The sequence below is a fragment of the Nerophis lumbriciformis genome, linkage group LG23 (genome assembly GCF_033978685.3).
Source record: "Nerophis lumbriciformis linkage group LG23, RoL_Nlum_v2.1, whole genome shotgun sequence".
In the NCBI taxonomy this organism is placed as follows: Eukaryota; Metazoa; Chordata; class Actinopteri; order Syngnathiformes; family Syngnathidae; genus Nerophis; species Nerophis lumbriciformis.
This window is the reverse complement of record NC_084570.2, coordinates 3,495,719-3,517,747: the sequence shown is the minus strand read 5'-3', so window position 1 is coordinate 3,517,747 and position 22,029 is coordinate 3,495,719. Positions and strand designations below refer to the sequence as shown.

The following is a 22,029-nucleotide window of genomic DNA, read 5'->3' as shown; positions in this document are numbered from 1 at the left end:
TGGGGCCCGTTACCTCCCTGCTTGGCACTCAGCATCAAGAGTTGGAATTGGGGGATAAATCACCAAAATGATTCCCAGGGTGCGGCCGCCGCTGCTGCTCACTGCTCCCCTCACCTCCCATGGGTCAAATGCAGAGGTTAATTTCACCGCACCTAGTGTGTGTGTCAATCATTGAGACTGATCCGTCTCCGCTCGAGATGGTCCCCTGCTGGCCCCACTATGGACTGGACTCTCACTATTATGTTAGATCTACTATGGACTCAACTTTCACAATATTATGTCAGACCCACTCGACGTCCATTGCATCCGGTCTCCCCTAGAGGGAGGGGGGTCACCCACATCTGCGGTCCTCTCCAAGGTTTCATAGTCATTCACATCGACGTCCCATTGGGGTTGTGAGTTTTTCCTCGCCCTTATGTGGGCTCTGTGCCGCGGATGTCGTTGTTGCTTGTGCAGTCCTTTGAGACACTTGTCATTTAGGGCTATAAAGATAAACATTGATTGATTGATTGACTTTTAACTTTTTAACTTTAAAAGTAAAACACAACTAAAAAACTCAAAGTGTACCATAAATAAATCAAATTGCCCACATACGATTGCATCAAGCATAAACAACAAAAGAAAACAGGTTGGGTCTATCAAAAAAAAATAGAGATGTCCGATAATATCGGCCTGCCGATAAATGCGTTAAAATGTTGTATCGGAAATTATCGGTATCGGTTTTTTTATTATTGATATCGTTTTGTTTTTTTTCGTTTGTTTTTTGTTTTTTTATTTACTGTATTTTCCGCGCCCTGGGTTATAAGCCGCGCCTTCAATGAACGGCATATTTCAAAACTTTGTCCACCTATAAGCCGTGTTGTAAGCCGCATCTAACTGCGCTAAAGGAATGTCAAAAAGACAGTCAAATAGGTCAGTCAAACTTTAATAATATATTAAAACCAGCGTGATGTGGGCGCGCATGGAGTCGTATATCAACATGGACAGAGCTGCGTGAAAAAAGCCACCCGGCCTCTTCGCGTAAACTTAAACTTACCTTAACCACTCGCTCATCTTTTCTTCATCCATCCCTTCGAGTTAGCTTTTATGATGACGCCGGCTGGAAAGGTCTCTTTTGGCAAGGTCTTCCTTTTGAATATCACCATGGGTGGAAGTTTCTGGCCATTAGCATGGCAAGCTAGAACCACAGTGAAGGATGACTTCTCATTCCCTGTGGTGCGAATATTCACCGTACGTGCTCCCGTTGTATCCACAGTGCGGTTCACAGGAATATCAGTTGCTGTGAAATAGTAATCCGTGTGCGGATGGAGAGATTGCGTCTTTTCATGAACCGGATCCCTGTCGTTTAGTAGGAGCCATTTTGTGGTCTTTACAGATGTAAACACACAAAGGAAATGAAACGTACGGTAATATCCGCGCGCTTTTTCTTCTTCTACGCGGGTGGGTGGTTGCTTACAGTAGAAGAAGAAGCGCTTCCTGTTCTATGGGGGCGGGTGCTTACCTTGGCGGTTGCTTGCGTAGAAGAAGAAGCGCTTCCTGTTCTACCGGGAAAAAAGATGGCGGCTGTTTACCGTAGTTGCGAGATCGAAACTTTATGAAAATGAATCGTAATATTAATCCATATATAAAGCGCACCGGGTTATAAGGCGCACTGTCAGCTTTTGAGAAAATTTGTGGTTTTTAGGTGCGCCTTATAGTGCGGAAAATACGGTAATCAACATAAAAAACACAAGATACACTTACAATTATTATTTATTTCTTTTTCATTTTATTTTTATTGACATCCAGCATCAGACATTCCTATCCATTACATCATATTCACATCAATCATATATCTATTGTCTGCCCTAAGTGTCATATTTTTGTTTATATCCCACCCATACCACTCACCCCCGCCCCCCCAAAAAAAAGGCTTTCGGCCATACACTTACAATTAGTGCACCAACCCAAAAAACCTTCCTCCCCCATTCACACTCATTCGCATAAAAAAGTTGTTTCTTTCTGTTATTAATATTCTGGTTCCTACATTATATATCAATATATATCAATACAGTCTGCAAGGGATACAGTCCGTAAGCACACATGATTGTGCGTGCTGCTGGTCCACTAATAGTACTAACCTTTAACAGTTAATTTTACTCACTTTCATTAATTACTAGTTTTTATGTAACTGTTTTTATATTGTTTTACTTTCTTTTTTATTCAAGAAAATGGTTTTAATTTATTTCTTATTTTATTAACTTTTTTTTAAATTACCTTCACTCAATCAATCAATGTTTATTTATATAGCCCTAAATCACAAGTGTCTCAAAGGGCTGCACAAGCCACAACGACATCCTCGGTACAAAGCCCACATAAGGGCAAGGAAAAACTCACCCCAGTGGGACGTCGATGTGAATGACTATGAGAAACCTTGGAGAGGACCGCATATGTGTGTAACCCCCTCCCCCGCCCCTAGGGGAGACCAAATGCAATGAATGTCGAGTGGGTCTGACATAATATTGTGAGAGTCTAGTCCATAGTGGATCCAACATAATAGTAAGAGTCCAGTCCATAGTGGGGCCAGCAGGACACCATCCCGAGCGGAGACGGGTCAGCAGCGCAGAGATGTTCCCAGCCGATGCACAGGCGAGCGGTCCACCCCGGGTCCCGGCTCTGGACAGCCAGCCCTTCATCCATGGCCACCGGACCTGTGCCCCCCGCCCTCCACAAGGAAGAGGGGAGCAGAGGAGAAAAGAAAAGAAACGGCAGATCAACTGGTCTAAAGGCGGGTCTATTTAAAGGCTAGAGTATACAAATGAGTTTTAAGATGGGACTTAAATGCTTCTACTGAGGTAGCATCTCTAATTGTTACCGGGAGGGCATTCCATAGTACTGGAGCCCCAATAGAAAACGCTCTATAGCCCGCAGACTTTTTTTGGGCTCTGGGAATCACTAATAAGCCGGAGTTCTTTGAACGCAGATTTCTTGCCGGGACATATGGTACAATGCAATCGACAAGATAGGACGGAGCTAGAAATTGTAGTATTTTATACGTAAGTAGTAAAACCTTAAAGTCACATCTTAAGTGCACAGGAAGCCAGTGCAGGTGAGCCAGTATAGGCGTAATATGATCAAACTTTCTTGTTCTTGTCAAAAGTCTGGCAGCCGCATTTTGTACCAACTGTAATCTTTTAATAACCTTATCTTCACCATACCTGGTTGTCCAAATTAGGCATAATAATGTGTTAATTCCACGATTGCATACCGTATTTTCCGCACTATTAGCCGCACCTAAAAACCACAAATTTACTCAAAAGCTGACAGTGCGGCTTATAACCCGATGCGCTTTATATATGGATTAATATTAAGATTCATTTTCATAAAGTTTCGGTCTCGCAACTACGGTAAACAGCCGCCATCTTTTTTCCCCGTAGAAGAGGAAGTGCTTCTTCTTCTACGCAAGCAACCGCCAAGGTAAGCACCCGCCCCCATAGAACAGGAAGCGCTTCTTCTTCTACTGTAAGCAACCACCCGCCCGCGTAGAAGAAGAAGAAGGGCGCGGATATTACGTTTCATTTCCTTTGTGTGTTTACATCTGTAAAGACCACAAAATGGCGACAGGTTTCCGGTTCATGAAAAGACGCAATCTCTCCATCCGCACACGGACTACTATTTCACAGCAACTGCCTAAAGACTTTCAAGAAAAGCTGGCTACTTTCCGTGCATATTGTAAAAACAAGATAGCTGAAAAAAAGATCCGGCCAGAGAACATTATCAACATGGACGAGGTTCCACTGACTTTTGATATTCCTGTGAACCGCACTGTGGATACAACGGGAGCACGTACGGTGAATATTCGCACCACAGGGAATGAGAAGTCATCCTTCACTGTGGTTCTAGCTTGCCATGCTAATGGCCAGAAACTTCCACCCATGGTGATATTCAAAAGGAAGACCTTGCCAAAAGAGACCTTTCCAGCCGGCGTCATCATAAAAGCTAACTCGAAGGGATGGATGGATGAAGAAAAGATGAGCGAGTGGTTAAGGGAAGTTTACGCGAAGAGGCCGGGTGGCTTTTTTCACGCAGCTCCGTCCATGTTGATATACGACTCCATGCGCGCCCACATCACGCTGGTTTTTAATATATTATTAAAGTTTGACTGACCTATCTGACTGTTTTTTTGACATTCCTTTAGCGCAGTTAGATGCGGCTTACAACACGGGGCGGCTTATAGGTGGACAAAGTTTTGAAATATGCCGTTCATTGAAGGCGCGGCTTATAACCCAGGGCGCCTTATGGTGCGGAAAATACGGTATATTGGTTGATATCGGTATCGGCTGATATCGGTATCGGTAATTAAATAGTTGGACAATATCGGAATATCGGCAAAAAGCCATTATCGGACATCCCTAAAAAAAAATCCTCCAAAGTCTATTTATGGAAACTGGGGACACTTGCACAACTTTGTCATTTTTAAAAACAACTTTTGTGTTGGGGTAAAAAAAAAAAAAAAGAGGCTGCTCTCAGGTTTCACCCAAGAGAGGGTGAGCTTACACAGTAGTGGTTGCAATGTCGGCTCTTTTAAGGGAGTAGGCTCTTTTGACTCGGCTCCAGGAAAAAAAAAGTCCGGCTTTCATGACTCATCAGATTTCAACCAAAATACGTGTAAAATGTATATTTTTGGTATTTATTTTCTACTTTTCATTTTCTCCAAGGCAGCACACATGTTGACCAATAAGTGCGACTCGGGACATCGGTAAAGAAAAGAAACGGCTCGTTCACATTCAAGAGCGGTTTTCAAGGGTGGTGTCGTTCGCGAACGACCCACGACTGAGCCAGGAGCCCGCGGGAGCCACAAGGACTCCTCTGGAGCAGCAGAGCCCGGCACAAGGGGGGCCGCGACGGACTGCATGGACTCGGGACTGAAGGCAAGCCTGCGGCGCTAATTAGGACAACCTGGTGGAGCAATTAAGTGTTCGGAGCCGAGGCGCGCGGTCGGGAGCGCACAAGGTGGGTGTTTTGTGGCGCGACGTACACTTTTTTTGCCTTTTAGTTGAGTATTGAAGCTTTTTTATCGGGGGGGGGAAGAAAGTTGTCGGGTATGAGTGTGTCGAGTGGAGCTTGGTAAGTGGCCAATGTTGGAGGTTTCAAGCTAGCAGTCGTTTCTTTCGTAAGTCATCTTTGCCTTCACTTCATTGTGGAATGCGCCTGTTTTTTTTTTGTTTGTTTTTTTGGTTTAACCACCAAAGTGTTGGCCCGGCAATGCTCATCAGTCTTTGGTTTAGTTCGCTCCGCTCAAGCCTCCTCCAGAGTGCCCACTGGACGCTGGCTTGGCCGACGTTGTGGCGCACGGCGCGGACACAATGTGGCCTCCATGTCTGCTCCTTGAACCCTAAAATACTAACTTTCTGCTTCGGGTTAGCCAAGAATGTTAGAAGGACTCCACTGTGTCTGGATGCTTTTTTTGCACAGACTCCCCCCCTCAAAGCTTGCTCCACTTGATTCACCACAGTGGGTGCACTGCAAAAAGTCAGTGTTCAAAAACAAGGGGGAAAAAAATACAAAAATGAGGGGTATTTTATTTGAACTAAGGAAAATTATCTGCCAATAGAACAAGAACATTTGGCTTGTCAAGACTTTCCAAAACAAGTAAAACTAGAGCGCAATTTTGAGATTTGGGGTTAGGTTTTTTTATTAGATCGCAATTTTTGCCAGTCCTGATGTGTGTGTTCAGTTTGGTGAGTTTTGAACAGAGGTGGGTAGAGTAGCCAGAAATTGTACTCAAGAGTACTGTTACTTTAGAGATTTATTACTCAAGTAAAAGTAAGGAGTAGTCACCCAAATATTTACTTGAGTAAAAGTAAAAAGTATGTTGTGAAAAAACTACTCAAGTACTGAGTAACTGATGAGTAACATACACACACATATCATATATATATATATATATATATATATATATATATATATTAGAGATGCGCGGATAGGCAATTTATCTCATCCGCAACCGCGTCAGAAAATCGTCAACCATCCGCCATCCACCCGATGTAACGTTTGATCAGAACTGCACCCGCCCGCCATCCGCCCGTTGTTATATATCTAATATTAATAAAAAAATTAAAAAAAGGGTGAAAACTACGCGAATTGCACCTTGTGCAGACAAAATTTTTCGATCGGACACGGAGGAATTAGCGATGTAAAAGACCACGTTGGGACAAAAAAACACAAGTCTAATGCCGTTGCTAGCGATACAAGTGGAAAACTTTCAACGTTTTTCGTCGCCCAAACAGATTCTTTGGATGTGATAAATGCCGAAGTTTTATTTACGGAGGCAATAATTGAGCATGGACTTCCAATCGCACTGGCTGATCACATGGGACAGTTAATAATGTAATGCAACCTTTAAAAATCATTACGCGGTGATCGCGATCCCAAAAATAAACTTTTCTTGCATGATAATGTCGAGAAAAATTCGCTTTATATTACTATAGAGTCCTTTTAACGAATGAGTTTGATGGTTTATCACAAACCTTAAATGAAATTCCATGGCCACTGTCCTGCTCTCTATATCAACCAGGGTGAGCCCCACCCCTTTCGTGAGCGCACTGAGCGCGGAGTGACCCCTTTTACGCGCCCCCGGCAACAGGGGTGGCAAGCAGGTAAGCTGCGCGCGCGGAGTGACCCATGTTACGAGCCCCCGGCCACGGGGGAGGCGGGCAGGTAAGCTGCTTACCTGCTGCGCGTGACGCCGGCCGCGGCGAAAGCGGACGAGGCGGGGTGTCGGTGCGGTGGGCGCGGTAGTGACCCTGGACGTGCGTCGGGCCCTTCTCGCGGATCGCCTCAGCTACGGCTCCCGGTGGGGCCCTCTCGGGGGAAGGGGCCTCGGTCCCGGACCCCGGCGAGGCGTCCCTTCTCCGCTCCGTAAAAGTGTCCATCTCTTTTCTTTTTTTTTCTTCTGTTGTGGCATATGCAGCAGGTGCCTGCTCGTTTTTCGTATGTGGGTAACAACATTTAACTATGTATATATATTTCCCAATTGGTTTAACTGCCACCCGCAAAAAAAAAAAAAAAAAAAAAAAAAATATCTAATTAATCCGCCCGACCCGACCCGCGAGCGGATAAAATCTTATTTTTTTTAATTTCATCCGCCCGATCCGCGGATAATCCGCGGACTCCGCGGTTGTGTCCGCAAACCGCGCGTCTCTAATATATATATATATATATATATATATATATATATATATATATATATATATATATATATATATATATATATATATATATATATATATATATATATATATATATATATATATATATATATATATATGTATGTGTGGGGAAAAAAAATCACAAGACTATTTCATCTCTACAGGCCTGTTTCATGAGGGGGGTACCCTCAATCGTCAGGAGATTTTAATGGGAGCATTCGCATACCATGGTTTATATAGGGCACAGAGTGGGTGGGTACAGGCTGGCCTAGGGGCGTGGTGATTGGTTCATGTGTTACCTAGGAGGTGTTTCCGTCTATGGCGGCATGTTGTTACAATTTCGCTGCGCTTGTTGAGGGATGACAGGTCTGGACGGTAGATAATAAACAGTTTCTCTTTCAAGCATAGGTTGCATCTTTTATTACCACTATTGTAAGGTGTGCTGGATGCAAGAATTTGCCATGTTATTGAATATTCAACATTATTGTCTTTGAGGTCCCAAATGTGTTTGCTGAGTTCTGTGGTATTTCGCAGGTTTTTGTTCCTGAAAGAAGCCTTGTGGTTGTTCCATCTGGTTTTGAATTCACCCTCGGTTAATCCTACATATGTGTTGGATGTGTTAATGTCCTTGCGTATTACCTTAGATTGGTAGACAACTGATGTTTGTAAGCATCCCCCGTTGAGGGGGCAATCAGGTTTCTTTCGACAGTTACATGCTTTGTTGGTTTTGGAGTCGTTCTGACTGGGGGTCGACGGCTCATTTGCAATTGTTTTGTTGTGGTTTGAGATGATTTGTCGTATATTGTTCATGCAGCTGTAGCTCAATTTGATGTTGTTCTTGTTGAATACTTTTCTTAGGTTGTTGTCTTTGGGAAAGTGTTTGTCAATCAGGTTGAGGAATTTGTGTCCAATGTTCGTTGAGACGTTTTTGCTGTATGGGGGGTTGTACCAGATGATGCCGTTTCGTTTTCTGTTCTTTTTTGGCTGGTTTCCTGGCGTGGGTTCATAGGTGAGGGTGAAATTGTATCCGCTTTCATCAAGGGCTTTTTGGTACGGGGGGGTTGCTTGGTCAAATTCGGCTTTGCTAGATGACAGCATCGATAGCCTTTTATTGATTCCGGTAGGTATTCTTTTCGTGGTGGTGGGTATATATATATATATATATATACACATACATTGATATATACAGTATATAATTTATATTTATTTATTTTGCCGTTTTTGTTTACATGTTAAAGGTGTTTTAATGAATATACATGCATGTTTAACACATATAGATTCCTTTCTTTCATGAAGACAAGAATATAAGTTGGTGTATTACCTGATTCTGATGACTTGCATTGATTGTAATCAGACAGTAGTGCTGGTAACGTCCACGTTTTCAAATGCAGGAGAAAAAAAGTTCCTCCTTTCTGTCTAATACCACATGAAAGTGGTTGGTTTTTGGTATCTTATTCGTCCAGCTTCCATATTCGTTTTCACACACTTTACAAGAAATACATTAGCGGCAAATTCCGTAGCTTGCTAGCTTGTTTGCGCTGGCTTTCGGAGACTCTTATTTTGAAAGCGCAGGCGCGATGGAGCTGCACTTTTATTGTGAAGACAGGAACTGTGCAGTCAGTCTTTAGGCTTGTGACGGGATGTACGTTTGAAATAAAAAAGTGTCTTTTTTCCTTCACACTTTTGATTGATTGATTGAAACTTGTATTAGTAGATTGCACAGTACAGTACATATTCCGTACAATTGACCACTAAATGGTAACACCCCAATAAGTTTTTCAACTTGTTTAAGTCAGGTCATGTGACCGCCTGGCTCTGTTTGATTGGTCCAATGTCACCAGTGACTGCATCTGATTGGTGGAACGGAGTCAAACGTCACCAGTGACTGCATTTTATTGGTGGAACGGAGTGAAACGTCACCAGTAAGGCAGGCACTTTGAAGGTCTGTCTGACAGACCAAAACAAACAAAGCGTGCATTAACAGATCGATAAAAATTAGTAGCGAGTAGCGAGCTGAATGTAGATAAAAGTAGCGGAGTAAAAGTAGCGTTTCTTCCCTATAAATATACTCAAGTAAAAGTAAAAGTAAGTTGCATTAAAACTACTCTTAGAAGTACAATTTATCCCAAAAGTTACTCAAGTAGATGTAACGGAGTAAATGTAGCGCGTTACTACCCACCTCTGGTTTTGAAGCATGTTAAGGGGGTCAAATTACAGCCAGGCATGTGATTTTTCCTTCCAAAGTCGGAATTCCGTCTTTTTTAATCTTGGGGGAAGAAAAAAAAAAGATCTCCCGTTTTTCCGTTTTTTTTTTTCCGACCCTAAATCAAGATTCGAGACGTAGTTTATATTACGCCGTAGTCGATTGGTCGATATGTTCCTTGTGACCAATCAGGACATCTGTTATGAATGATGACGTTAATAACGTCATCATTCATAATGGTTATTACCGCCATTTTCCATATGTAAACGATGTCGGTTCTCGACAGAAAGGACGCTTTACGAGTAAAATAAATTGATAAACATGTCAAAAATAAGTTTCGATGGGACTGGACGGAGCCGAGTGTGAAGCGACTGGGATGAGAATCAGCACCTCCAAGTCCGAGTCCATGGTTCTCGCCCGGAAAAGGGTGGAGTGCCATCTCCGGGTTGGGGAGGAGACCCTGCCCCAAGTGGAGGAGTTCAAGTACCTCGGAGTCTTGTTCACGAGTGAGGGAAGAGTGGATCGTGAGATCGCTTGGCGGATCGGTGCGGCGTCTTCAGTAATGCGGACGCTGTATCGTTCCGTTGTGGTGAAGAAGGAGCTGAGCCGGAAGGCAAAGCTCTCAATTTACCGGTCGATCTACGTTCCCATACTTACTTATGGTCATGAGCTTTGGGTTATGACCGAAAGGACAAGATCACGGGTACAGGCGGCCGAAATGAGTTTCCTCCGCCGGGTGGCAGGGCTCTCCCTTAGAGATAGGGTGAGAAGCTCTGCCATCCGGGGGGAGCTCAAAGTCAAGCCACTGCTCCTCCACATCGAGAGGAGCCAGATGAGGGGGTTCGGGCATCTGGTCAGGATGCCACCCGAACGCCTCCCACGGGAGGTGTTTAGGGCACGTCCAACCGGTAGGAGGCCACGGGGAAGACCCAGGACACGTTGGGAAGACTATGTCTCCCGGCTGGCCTGGGAACGCCTCGGGATCCCCCGGGAGGAGCTGGACAAAGTGGCTGGGGAGAGGAAAGTCTGGGCTTCCCTGCTTAGGCTGCTGCCCCCGCGACCCGACCTCGGATAAGTGCAAGAAGATGGATCGATGGATGGATGGGACTGGATGGAAAGGGAAATCACTGATACTGTTGAGAAGAAGGAAGTTACGACTTTGTTCGGTAATTTTATTCGGAAAATTGATCGTCCCGGAAAGGTTTTGTGCACGTGGTGTCATGATAATATTGACTATGGATCACGAGGTTTCAAGGATTTGGAAGTACATGCGAAACGCCAAAAACATATGAAACAACTTGAAGCAAGGTATGTTCTATTTATGTTTTCATGTCTTTAAACACTAAAATATTGTCTTCAAATGGTGCTGTCTTTGTTAATTTTAGCATGTTAAATTGGTGAAAAACCAGGAGCTTCGGGGGGCGTTGCCTGGACCTGGCTGGGGGCCTTCTCCCCCAGACCCCCGGAAATTTTTTCAGTCTTTTTCATTGTGGTCAAATCACATGCCTGTACAGCTCAAAAAGGCAAAAGTGACTGTTTTTAGTAAATTTTTGTCTTGAAGGGGGAATTGGCAACTTCCTGTTGATTTTTGCCCGAGGATGCAAAATAATGAAATCTAGGTCTAAGTCAGACCTACATAGAGGTTTTTGTTTCATGTCTCTCCGACCTTCCTAGTGGGAGTTACAGGCAGTTAAGTTTTTTTTCCCTAGGGGGCGCTAGAGCGCAATTTTGAGTTTTGAGATTTGTTTTTTTTATTAAAAGGCAATTTTCGCCAGTCCTGATGTGTGGGTCAAATATAGTGAGTTTTGAAGCATGTTAAGTGGGTCAAATTACAGCTCAAAGTGGTGGCGGAAGAATAATAAAGAATAATAATAATAATAAAGAATAAAACATTACAGATTCAATAGGGTCCTCTGTCTCATTGTAAAAGGACTCCCGTTGGGAGTCCTTTTACAATGGGCCTTGCGGGCCCTAATTAAAGCTGCAAGCAGCGATGGACGGGACTGACTTTGACGGCACATACAATCCAAACCGGAGCAGTAATTAAAACTCTTTCGTCAACTTTTAATCAGAAGGGTTCAATCTCTCTCCTGTGCTAATTTGAAGCCGACACAACAAACGCGCTCAGAGGAGATAGTTTGAAAAAAGGTGACCGGTTTTTACAAAACTTTTGTTTTAAAGGGGGAATTGCAAATTTCCTGTTGATTTTTGCTGGGGGTTGTCAATATATGAAATGTAGGTTTAAGTGAGACCTACATAGAGGTTTTTGTTTCATGTTTCTAAGACATTCCTACTGGAAGTTACAGGCAGTTTTGTCTGTTTTCTTCCTAGGGAGCGCTAGAGCGCAATTTTGAGTTTTGGGGGTTTTTTTTTTTATTAGATCGCAATTTTTGCCAGTCCTGATGTGTGTGTTCAGTTTGGTGAGTTTTGAAGCATGTTAAGGGGGTCAAATTACAGCTCAAGCTGTAAACTTTTGTTCTGAAGGGGGAATTGCCAACTGCCTGTTGATTTTTGCTGAAGGATGTCAAAAAAATGAAATCTAGGTCTAAGTCAGACCTACATAGAGGTTTTTGTTTCATGTCTCTACGACATTCCTACCGGACGTTACAAGCAGTTTTGTCTGTTTTTTCCTAGGGGGCGCTAGAGCGCAATTTTGAGTTTTGGGGTTTGGTTTTATTATTAAATGGCAATTTTCGCTAGTCCTGATGTGTGTGTCAAATATGGTGAGTTTTGAAGCATGTTAAGGAGGTCAAATTACAGCTCAAATAGGCGGCCGGTATAATAATAATAAAACCTTACAATTTCAATAGGGTCCTCTGTCCCAAAGGGACATTGCGGTCCCTAATTATCTAACCTCAATGAACCCAAAAATACCTTAAAATAAGTATATTTTCACTAATAACAAGTGCACTTTTCTTGGTAGAAAAAAAAAAAGAGACCTTTTTGCTCAATATGTTGAAAAATATTCTTAAATGAAGTAAATGCTAGTGCCATTATCTTAACATAATGATATGCGCTCGGCATTACATTTCTTTAAGCCAGCAAATTTATGCTAAAAACTAGTTTATTAATCTTAATGGAAAGGCAACAAGGCAACCGCTTGTTACTCTCGGGGTCTACGAGCTGCTCAGGCAAATCATATTGTCTTAAAATGCATTTTTCCATGGATAACATGACATCATCGCGCCAAGTGCGTGCTCTTTTAGTCAATTAGTGCGCATATATACGGCCCCCGGCCAAAAAATGTTTAATTGTAATTTTGCAGAATTTATTTTTCTGTTCAAAATTGTTTGAAATGTCACATGTTAAATGTTTAAATATTAACTGTCAGTTTACTGTACTGTGCCAACTGTACTACTATATGAGTACATATGTTTTATTGTTTCATTGAAAATAAAACAGCAAAGTCCATTTGGCTGTCATCTGTTTTAATTATGAGACACAATTGTGTCAAAGTCATGATTTTTTTTTTTCATGCTTAAAATAAGAAATTATTACTTTAAAAAAGTAGTTTTATACTTGTGAGTGTTGATGACACAGCTTTGCAACAGTTGATATTCTAGTTTCAAGCATGTTTCACTCAATATAGGTCATCAAATCTCAGCAACAAGCTGTAATATCTTACTGACATCATTTAGGACCAAAACACTTAAAACAAGTAAAACACTCTAACATAAAATCTGCTTAGTGAGAAGAATTATCTTATCAGACATAAAATAAGCAAATATCACCCTTATTTGAGATATTTAATCTTACTTAGATTTCAGTTTTTGCAGTGTGATGCAGATCTGCATTATTGTTAACTGCTGGCAGGTGACCATGAATAGTCTGAGTGGTTTTGGTAGTGCCATTCCTAGCTTTAAATAGCACCCTAGGCAAGACCTTTTTAGTGCAACTGCACTTTTTTGTTTTGTTTGCCTATCATTTAAAATCCTTAAGACCAGCGTGCAATTTTTGTTTCTTTTTTGCATTCTAACTTGTAACTGTGTACAGCTCTGGTAATGGGTACATTCGCACCCACCTGCACAAATGTACAAACCCCGTTTCCATATGAGTTGGGAAATTGTGTTAGATGTAAATATAAACAAAATACAATGATTTGCAAATCCTTTTCAACCCATATTCAGTTGAATGCACTACAAAGACAAGATATTTGATGTTCAAACTCATAAACTTTATTTTTTTTTTTGCGAATAATAATGAACTTAGAATTTCATGGCTGCAACACGTGCCAAAGTAGTTGGGAAAGGGCATGTTCACCACTGTGTTACATGGCCTTTCCTTTTAACAACACTCAGTAAACGTTTGGGAACTGAGGAGACACATTTTTTAAGCTTCTCAGGTGGAATTATTTCCCATTCTTGCTTGATGTACAGCTTAAGTTGTTCAACAGTCCGGGGGTCTCCGTTGTGGTATTTTAGGCTTCATCATGCGCCACACATTTTCAATGGGAGACAGGTCTGGACTACAGGCAGGCCAGTCTAGTACCCACACTCTTTTACTATGAAGCCACGTTGATGTAACACGTGGCTTGGCATTGTCTTGCTGAAATAAGCAGGGGCGTCCATGGTAACGTTGCTTGGATGGCAACATATGTTGCTCCAAAACCTGTATGTACCTTTCAGCATTAATGGCGCCTTCACAGATGTGTAAGTTACCCATGTCTTGGGCACTAATACACCCCCATACCATCACAGATGCTGGCTTTTACACTTTGCGCCTATAACAATCCGGATGGTTCTTTTCCTTTTTGGTCCGGAGAACACGACGTCCACAGTTTCCAAAAACAATTTGAAATGTGGACTCATCAGACCACAGAACACTTTTCCACTTTGTATCAGTCCATCTTAGATGAGCTCAGGCCCAGCGAAGCCGACGGCGTTTCTGGGTGTTGTTGATAAATGGCTTTGTATAATAGAGTTTTAACTTGCACTTACAGATGTAGTGACCAACTGTAGTTACTGACAGTGAGTTTCTGAAGTGTTCCTGAGCCCATGTGGTGATATCCTTTACACACTGATGTCGCTTGTTGTTGCAGTACCGCCTGAGGGATCGAAGGTCACGGGCTTAGCTGCTTACGTGCAGTGATTTCTCCAGATTCTCTGAACCCTTTGATGATATTACGGACCGTAGATGGTGAAATCCCTAAATTCCTTGTAATAGCTGGTTGAGAAAGGTTTTTCTTAAACTGTTCAACAATTTGCTCACGCATTTGTTGACAAAGTGGTGACCCTCGCCCCATCCTTGTTTGTGAATGACTAAGCATTTCATGGAATCTACTTTTATACCCAATCATGGCACCCACCTGTTCCCAATTTGCCTGTTCACCTGTGGGATGTTCCAAATAAGTGTTTGATGAGCATTCCTCAACTTTATCAGTATTTATTGCCACCTTTACCAACTTTTTTGTCACGTGTTGCTGGCATAAAATTCTAAAGTTAATGATTATTTGGAAAAAAAAAATGTTTATCAGTTTGCACATCAAATATGTTGTCTTTGTAGCATATTCAACTGAATTTGGGTTGAAAATAATTTGCAAATCATTGTATTCCGTTTATATTTACATCTAACACAATTTCCCAACTCATATGGAAACGGGGTTTGTACTTCAAAATGTAAGAATCAAAATAAATATGACTTTTTTTTTTGTTTACTAGGGCATGCATATATAATATGCATTAGTTTGACCATTTAAAATCAACGATAATAACAAGGAGATGCTTGGAATTAGCATAAAAATGCCCCAAAAACTTGGAAAAACGCGATTCATAGCCTTACTTTTTGGTGTATATTTCTTTTATATTTTGATTAATCATCATATTTATGCATTACTAAATTTAAATAGGCATTGATAAATCTTCAAGCTGTGTGTATTTGATTTCAGTTTGCTTTTGACATCTTATTAGGGACCACAATGTCCCTTTGGGACAGAGGACCCTATTGTTTTTGTAAGGTTTTATTATTATTATTCCGCCGCCTCTTTGAGCTGTAATTTGACCCCCTTAACATGCTTCAAAACTCACCATATTTGACACACACATCAGGACTGGCGAAAATTGCAATCTTATCAAAAAACCAAACCCCAAAACTCAAAATTGCGCTCTAGCGCCCCCTAGGAAAAAACACAGACAAAACTGCTTGTAACTTCCGGTAGGAATGTCGTAGAGACATGAAACAAAAACCTCTATGTAGGTCTGATTTAGACCTAGATTTCATACATTGACATCCTTCAGCAAAAATAAACAGGAAGTTGGCAATTCCCCCTTCAAAACAGAAGTTGACTAAAAACAGTCTTTTTTTGCCTCTTTGAGCTGTAATTTGACCCCCTAACATGCTTCAAAACTGGACACACACATCAGGACTGGCAAAAATTGCGATCTAATAAAAAACCCAACCCCAAAACTCAAAATTGCGCTCTAGCGCCCCCTAGGAAGAAAACACAGACACAACTGCTTCTAGGAAGAAAACTCAGACAAAACTGCATGTAACTTCCAGTAGGAATGTCTTAGAGACATGAAACAAAAACCTCTATGTAGGTCTCACTTAGACCTACATTTCATATATTGACAACCCCCAGCAAAAATCAACAGGAAGTTTGCAATTCCCCCTTCAAAACAAAAGTTTTGTAAAAACCAGTCACCTTTTTTCAAACATGATCTCCTCTGAGCGCGTTTGTCGTGTCGGCATCAAACTAGCACAGGAGAGAGATTGAACCCTTCTGATTAAAAGTTGACCAAAGAGTTTTAATTACTGCTCCGGTTTGGATTTTATGTGCCGTCAAAGTCGGTCCCGTCTATCGCTGCTTGCAGCTTTAATTTAGAATTGTAGTTGATACTTTTACAACCTTGTGTTGCGCTCATGATGGCGTAACCAAACTAGATTTCATTTGATGATCTTATTTTGAATATTTATTCTGTTTTTTACATTTAGTATATTTAAATATTCATTTATAAACATTGAATACATTTCAAATATCAATAAAATGCAATTGCTTTCATCTTATAGCGTAATGTTTAGTTACACCAAGTCATGAGCGTAACACTAAGCTTCATCACTTTGACTTTTAATATCTCTAATTCTAGTGGTGGTTGATGCTTTTTTCTTTTTGGAACATGTATTATACATACAATACAATAAAGTCCCATATAAAATTATGTTTCTAGCAATATTTTAATTTTGCCTTTGAAAGTAACACTCCAATGTCCATTAGTGGAGCTGTACACAACTAGATCAGTGTTTTTCAACCTTTTTTTTGAGCCAAGGCACATTTTTTGCATTGAAAAAATCCGGAGGCACGCCACTAGCAGAAATCATTAAGAAACGAAAGCCAGTTGACCGTAAAAAGTCGTTGTTGCAATTGTTGGATATGACTTTAAACCACACCTGGGCAAATTAAGGCCCGGGGGCCACATGCGGCCCGTTAAGCTTTTCAATCTGGCCCGCCGGACATTCCCGAATATTTTTTTTAGATCTTTAAGATGGAAAGTGTATCTGCCATTATGATGTGCACTCATGTTTTCAAATTACCATAAGTCTTGAACTATACAAAGTATTTCAATGGTTGGAATTTGCACTTTTGCATGATATTTTAGTGACTAGTGTTGTCCTGATACCAATATTATTTTGATACTTTTCGATACTTTTCTAAATAAAGGGGACCAGAAAAAATTGCATTATTGGCTTTATTTTAACAAAAAATCTTAGGGTGTGGCGGACCGGTACTTTTCAGAGGCGGTATGGTACCGAATATGATTAATTAGTATCGCGGTACTATACTAATACCCGTATACCGTACAACCCTACTAGTTATTATTATGGTAATCTACGTCACAGCAGGTCAAATGAGGCACCAAGCAGTGTGGGTGGGGAGCGTTTCCACAGAGTGTTTCCAGAGCAGCCAGCCTGAAATGTGGGTGTCAGGGACCGTTCTGCCGTGGAAGGAGATTTTTACAAGAAAGTTCTAAAGCTTAGTGATATCACATGTATCAGATTGTAGGTTTTTTGTTTTTTTTACCCTTCACGTGCATATTTCGCTATGTTTGTTGCATTTTTGTTGCATTTGGCTTGACTGTAAAATATGTCGATTGAGAGGGGGTGTGACGTTCATATGTTCTCAATATTCAGGGTTTTATCGTTCATAGAATTTTTAAAAATTCCATTCCGCTTTTAAGGCGGTCTGTCACAATATTTTTAGCATAAAACAGACTTTAGTGTGAGGTTTTGTATTAGTTTTCCTAAAAATAGATATACCGGCCCCCAGACACATTTGTTTCTCTAAATTTGGCCCCCGAGTCAAAATAATTGCCCAGGCCTGTTATAAAGGAACTGCACTTTTTTTGTTTTGTTTGCCTATCATTTAAAATCCTTAAGACCATAGGCAGAGTAATGGTGTAATACTCTTCCATATCAGTAGGTGGCAGCAGGTAGCTAATTGCTTTGTAGATGTCGGGAACATGGTTTGTCGTGATCACAATATGCAGACGGCAGCGTGCAGGTAAAAAGGTATCTAACGCTTAAACCAAAAATAAACAAAAGGTGAGTGCCCCTAAGAAAACGCATCGAAGCTTAGGGTTGGCTATGCCGAACGAAACTAAAATTGAACTGGCTGCAAAGTAAACAAAAACAGAATGCTGGACGACAGCAAAGACTTACAGCATGTGGAGCAGACGACGTCCACAAAGTACATCCGTATATGACAATTAACAATGTCCACACAAAGAAGGATAAAAACAACTTAAATAGTCTTGATTGCTAAAACAAAGCAGGTGCGAGGAAAAGCGGTCAAGGAAGACACGGAACTGATGCACGAAAAGCCACCAAAATAGGAGCGCAAGTCAAGAACTAAAACACTACACACAGGAAAACACCAAACACCTCAAAATAAGTCACGGCGTGATGTGACAGGTCGTGACGGTACACCTACTTTGAGACAAGAGCTATAGTGATGCATGGTTGGTTGTGGTTTGAATTCATATCCAACAATTGCGAGAACAACTTTTTACTGTCAATATCGGCTGCTGAGTTTCATTTTGTAACGTTTTCTGCTCGAGGTGTGCCTCGGGACTTTTTCAATGAATAAAATGTGCCTTGGCTCAAAAAAGGTTGCAAAACACTGATCTAACCTGTAACTAGATGAGGCAATTCCTGAAGGAATTGCGTGTGAATGCTCCAATGCTAAAGTTGAACTGAAATGCTGACAGAATGTAGAATGAATGTAAGAATAGTTTGAATGTTGGAATGGTTTGAATGTTGAAGAGTTTGAATTTCCAGGAAAATCTGAATTTGGTTTGGAACTTGGGAAAGTGTTAGTTTGAATGTCCTGGATGAGTGGAATGTGTTAATGTTTTGAATAGGTTGAAAAATGTGGGAATTGTGCAACTTGGAATGTCCCAATGGGGACTTCCTGGAAATTTCAGAATTTTGGGAAAAGCGGGATTTTTTTGAAAATGATTTTGGCGCATGAATGTCCTGAATGAGATGAATTGGTTGGTGCGGTAATTGTTTAAATCGGTCAAGAAATGTTGAAGTTGTAACATGTTGAATTGAGAAATTGTATTACGGAATTTCGGGAAAACCGGGAATTGTTCCACGTTTTGACTGAAAAAATCGCGACGTTTTGACTGAAAAAATCGCGACGTTTTGACTGAAAAAAATCGCGACGTTTTGACTGAAAAAATCGCGACATTTTGACTGAAAAAATCGCGACGGTTCGACTGAAAAAATCGCGACGGTTCGACTGAAAAAATCGCGACGGTTCGACTGAAAAAATCGCGACCGTTTTGACTGAAAAAATCGCGACCGTTTGACAGAAAAAATCCCGACCGTTTGACAGAAAAAATCCCGACCGTTTGACAGAAAAAAATTTGACTTTTGACAGAAAAAAAAATCCCGATTTTTTTGACAGAAAAATATCCCGACTTTTTGACAGAAAAAAATTCCAGAAGTGAGAAATTGTATTATGGAATTTCGGGAAAACCAGGAATTTTTCCAGTTCAAAAAACAACTTAGTTTTTTGTCCTAATTAAGAAGAATTGTTGACGGTGGAACGGTTGAAAAGTGTGGGATGAGTAGTCGTCAGAAACATTTTTAGTTTCTCTTCCCACTCCATGCAAAGAATCAACCGTGAGACGAAAAGATGGCGCAACCAAACATGATAGTTGATGCTATTACCTGATTGGCGGTTCGCGTGTCACTTCCACTGATCAGTGATCACTTCCTTTCTTAAACAGAAAAAATTCAGAAGTTTTGACAGAAAAAATTCAGACGTTTTGACAGAAAAAATTCAGACGTTTTGACAGAAAATAATCAGACGTTTTGACAGAAGAAAATCAGACGTTTTGACAGAAAAAATTCTGACGTTTTGACAGAAAAAATTCTGACGTTTTGACAGAAAAAATTCTGACGTTTTGACAGAAAAAATTCTGACGTTTGACAGAAACAGACCCGACGTTTTGACAGAAACAATCCCGACGTTTTGACAGAAACAATCCCGACGTTTTGACAGAAACAATCCCGACGTTTTGACAGAAACAATCCCGACGTTTTGACAGAAACAATCCAGACGTTTTGACAGAAACAGACCCGACGTTTTGACAGAAACAATCCCGACGTTTTGACAGAAACAGACCCGACGTTTTGACAGAAACAGACCCGACGTTTTGACAGAAACAGTCCCGACGTTTTGACAGAAACAGTCCCGACGTTTTGACAGAAACAGTCCCGACGTTTTGACAGAAACAGTCCCGACGTTTTGACAGAAACAGTCCCGACCCTATGAAAGAGAAAAATCCCGACGTTTTGACTGAAAAAATCCCGACGTTTTGACTGAAAAAATCCCGACGTTTTGACTGAAAAAATCCCGACCCTATGAAAGAGAAAAATCCTGACCGTTTGACAGAAAAAATCCTGACCGTTTGACAGAAAAAATCCTGACCGTTTGACAGAAAAAATCCTGACCGTTTGACAGAAAAAATCCTGACCGTTTGACAGAAAAAATCCCGACCGTTTGACAGGAAAAAAACGTGACTTTTTGACAAAAAAAAACGTGACTTTTTGACAAAAAAAACGTGACTTTTTGACAAAAAAAACGTGACTTTTTGACAGAAAAAAACGTGACTTTTTGACAGAAAAAAACGTGACTTTGTGACAGAAAAAAACGTGACTTTTTGACAAAAAAACCGTGACTTTTTGACAAAAAAAACGTGACTTTTTGACAAAAAAAACGTGACTTTTTGACAAAAAAAATGTGACTTTTTGACAAAAAAAATGTGCCTTTGACAAAAAAAAATTTGACTTTTTGACAAAAAAAGCGAGACTTTTTGACAGAAAAAAAATCCCGATTTTTTGACAGAAAAAAAATCCCGACTTTTTGACAGGGAAAAATCCCAAATTTTATATATAATTTAATTGGTACTGTAGACGCCGATGCATTAAAAAACACATTCTGACCATTTTCTTTCACCCAAGATAAGAACTTAATGCAAATTATATGTACCAGGTGGTCTCAGGGGGTTAACTTGAGGGGGAAGCAGATATTTAACAGTTTGTTAACAAGGATGGGCGCAAATGTTTCACCTCGGTGAGCTTTGTTTGTGGCTGCAGAGAGAAGCTCCCAAGCGCAAAGAATCCACCTCGGCAGTAGGAACATGTGATGCTTGCACGGAAGTCGACTCAAAGTTTCTAGCTGAGAAAAGCACTTCTACACTTTTCAATTAATGGTGACTAATGTTACTGTGGAAGAATGAAAACAATCTTCCACTGTAAAACTCCAAAAGCTTGGAAAAAGTCTTCCAACTTGAGACAGCCGAGTTAACTGCAAAGAGGGCACAGACTCCATATTGTGTTCTATTTCCACTGCCACGTGTCGCGATGCTTTGGTCCATGTAGCTTTTTCAAGGAGAAACGTTTGCCCTCCACTTCCAAAAGTGCTTATTTTTGTGAGAATTAGCGGTCAAACAAAGGCTGCGGCCTCTGCAACCTTTTAATTTGACTTCCTGCCCGGCCTGAGAATCCCATAACAGAGTTGAGTAATGAAACGGTGCAAGTGGTGTTTAAAGGGGTAGTCGCCTCGTTGCATGTCTGCTAATGTGATGCTGGTTGGAGCATGTTGATCACAGACCCCTGCAGATGTTCAAGTTCTAAAACTGCTGACAGTGTTTTATCTCAGCTGTGCTGGTTTTTTAAAGGGCATAATTGTAGGGTGAAAACAGATGTCACTCTGCAGCTGTATTTGCTACTGTCTCCTATAATGGTCAAAGTGATGTTTTCCCAAACACATGTTTTTTCCAAAGACCAGGACCAGGATGCTTTATTTAAAACTTTTGAAAGTGACCTCCGAGAGCCAGAGTAATTTACCGGACGGATTAGATTGGTTCATGTTTTTTTTTACAACTGAGAAGTGTTCTTGGCAAAAATGCAGTACATTAGTTAAACCTGCATGATGTATTACAGGATTTGGAGCAATAGGTCTAAAACACATCGAGCTCCAGAATCCTGGATTTGTTTAGAATTTGATCCCCTCCCAAATTGTATTCCCAAAGGCACGACTGTCAGCGGTTATCATACTAATTGTACAACCAAATGCAGTTCTACGTTCCACTGTATTTAAAAAGCAGACTCACTCTGGGGACAAAGAAT

General features: G+C 41.0%; 1 protein-coding gene across 1 annotated transcript in view; it reads left to right on the top strand.

Annotated features, from left to right (window-relative positions):
* The first annotated feature begins 4,791 nt into the window (after nt 1-4,791).
* The window catches only part of LOC133622511 (gap junction gamma-1 protein-like), a 31,296-nt gene continuing 14,058 nt past the window's right edge, over nt 4,792-22,029 (top strand). The window contains exon 1 of the mRNA XM_061985328.2: nt 4,792-4,992. The gene's annotated coding sequence lies outside the window, so the exon portion shown is untranslated. The remainder of the gene's footprint in view (nt 4,993-22,029) is intronic.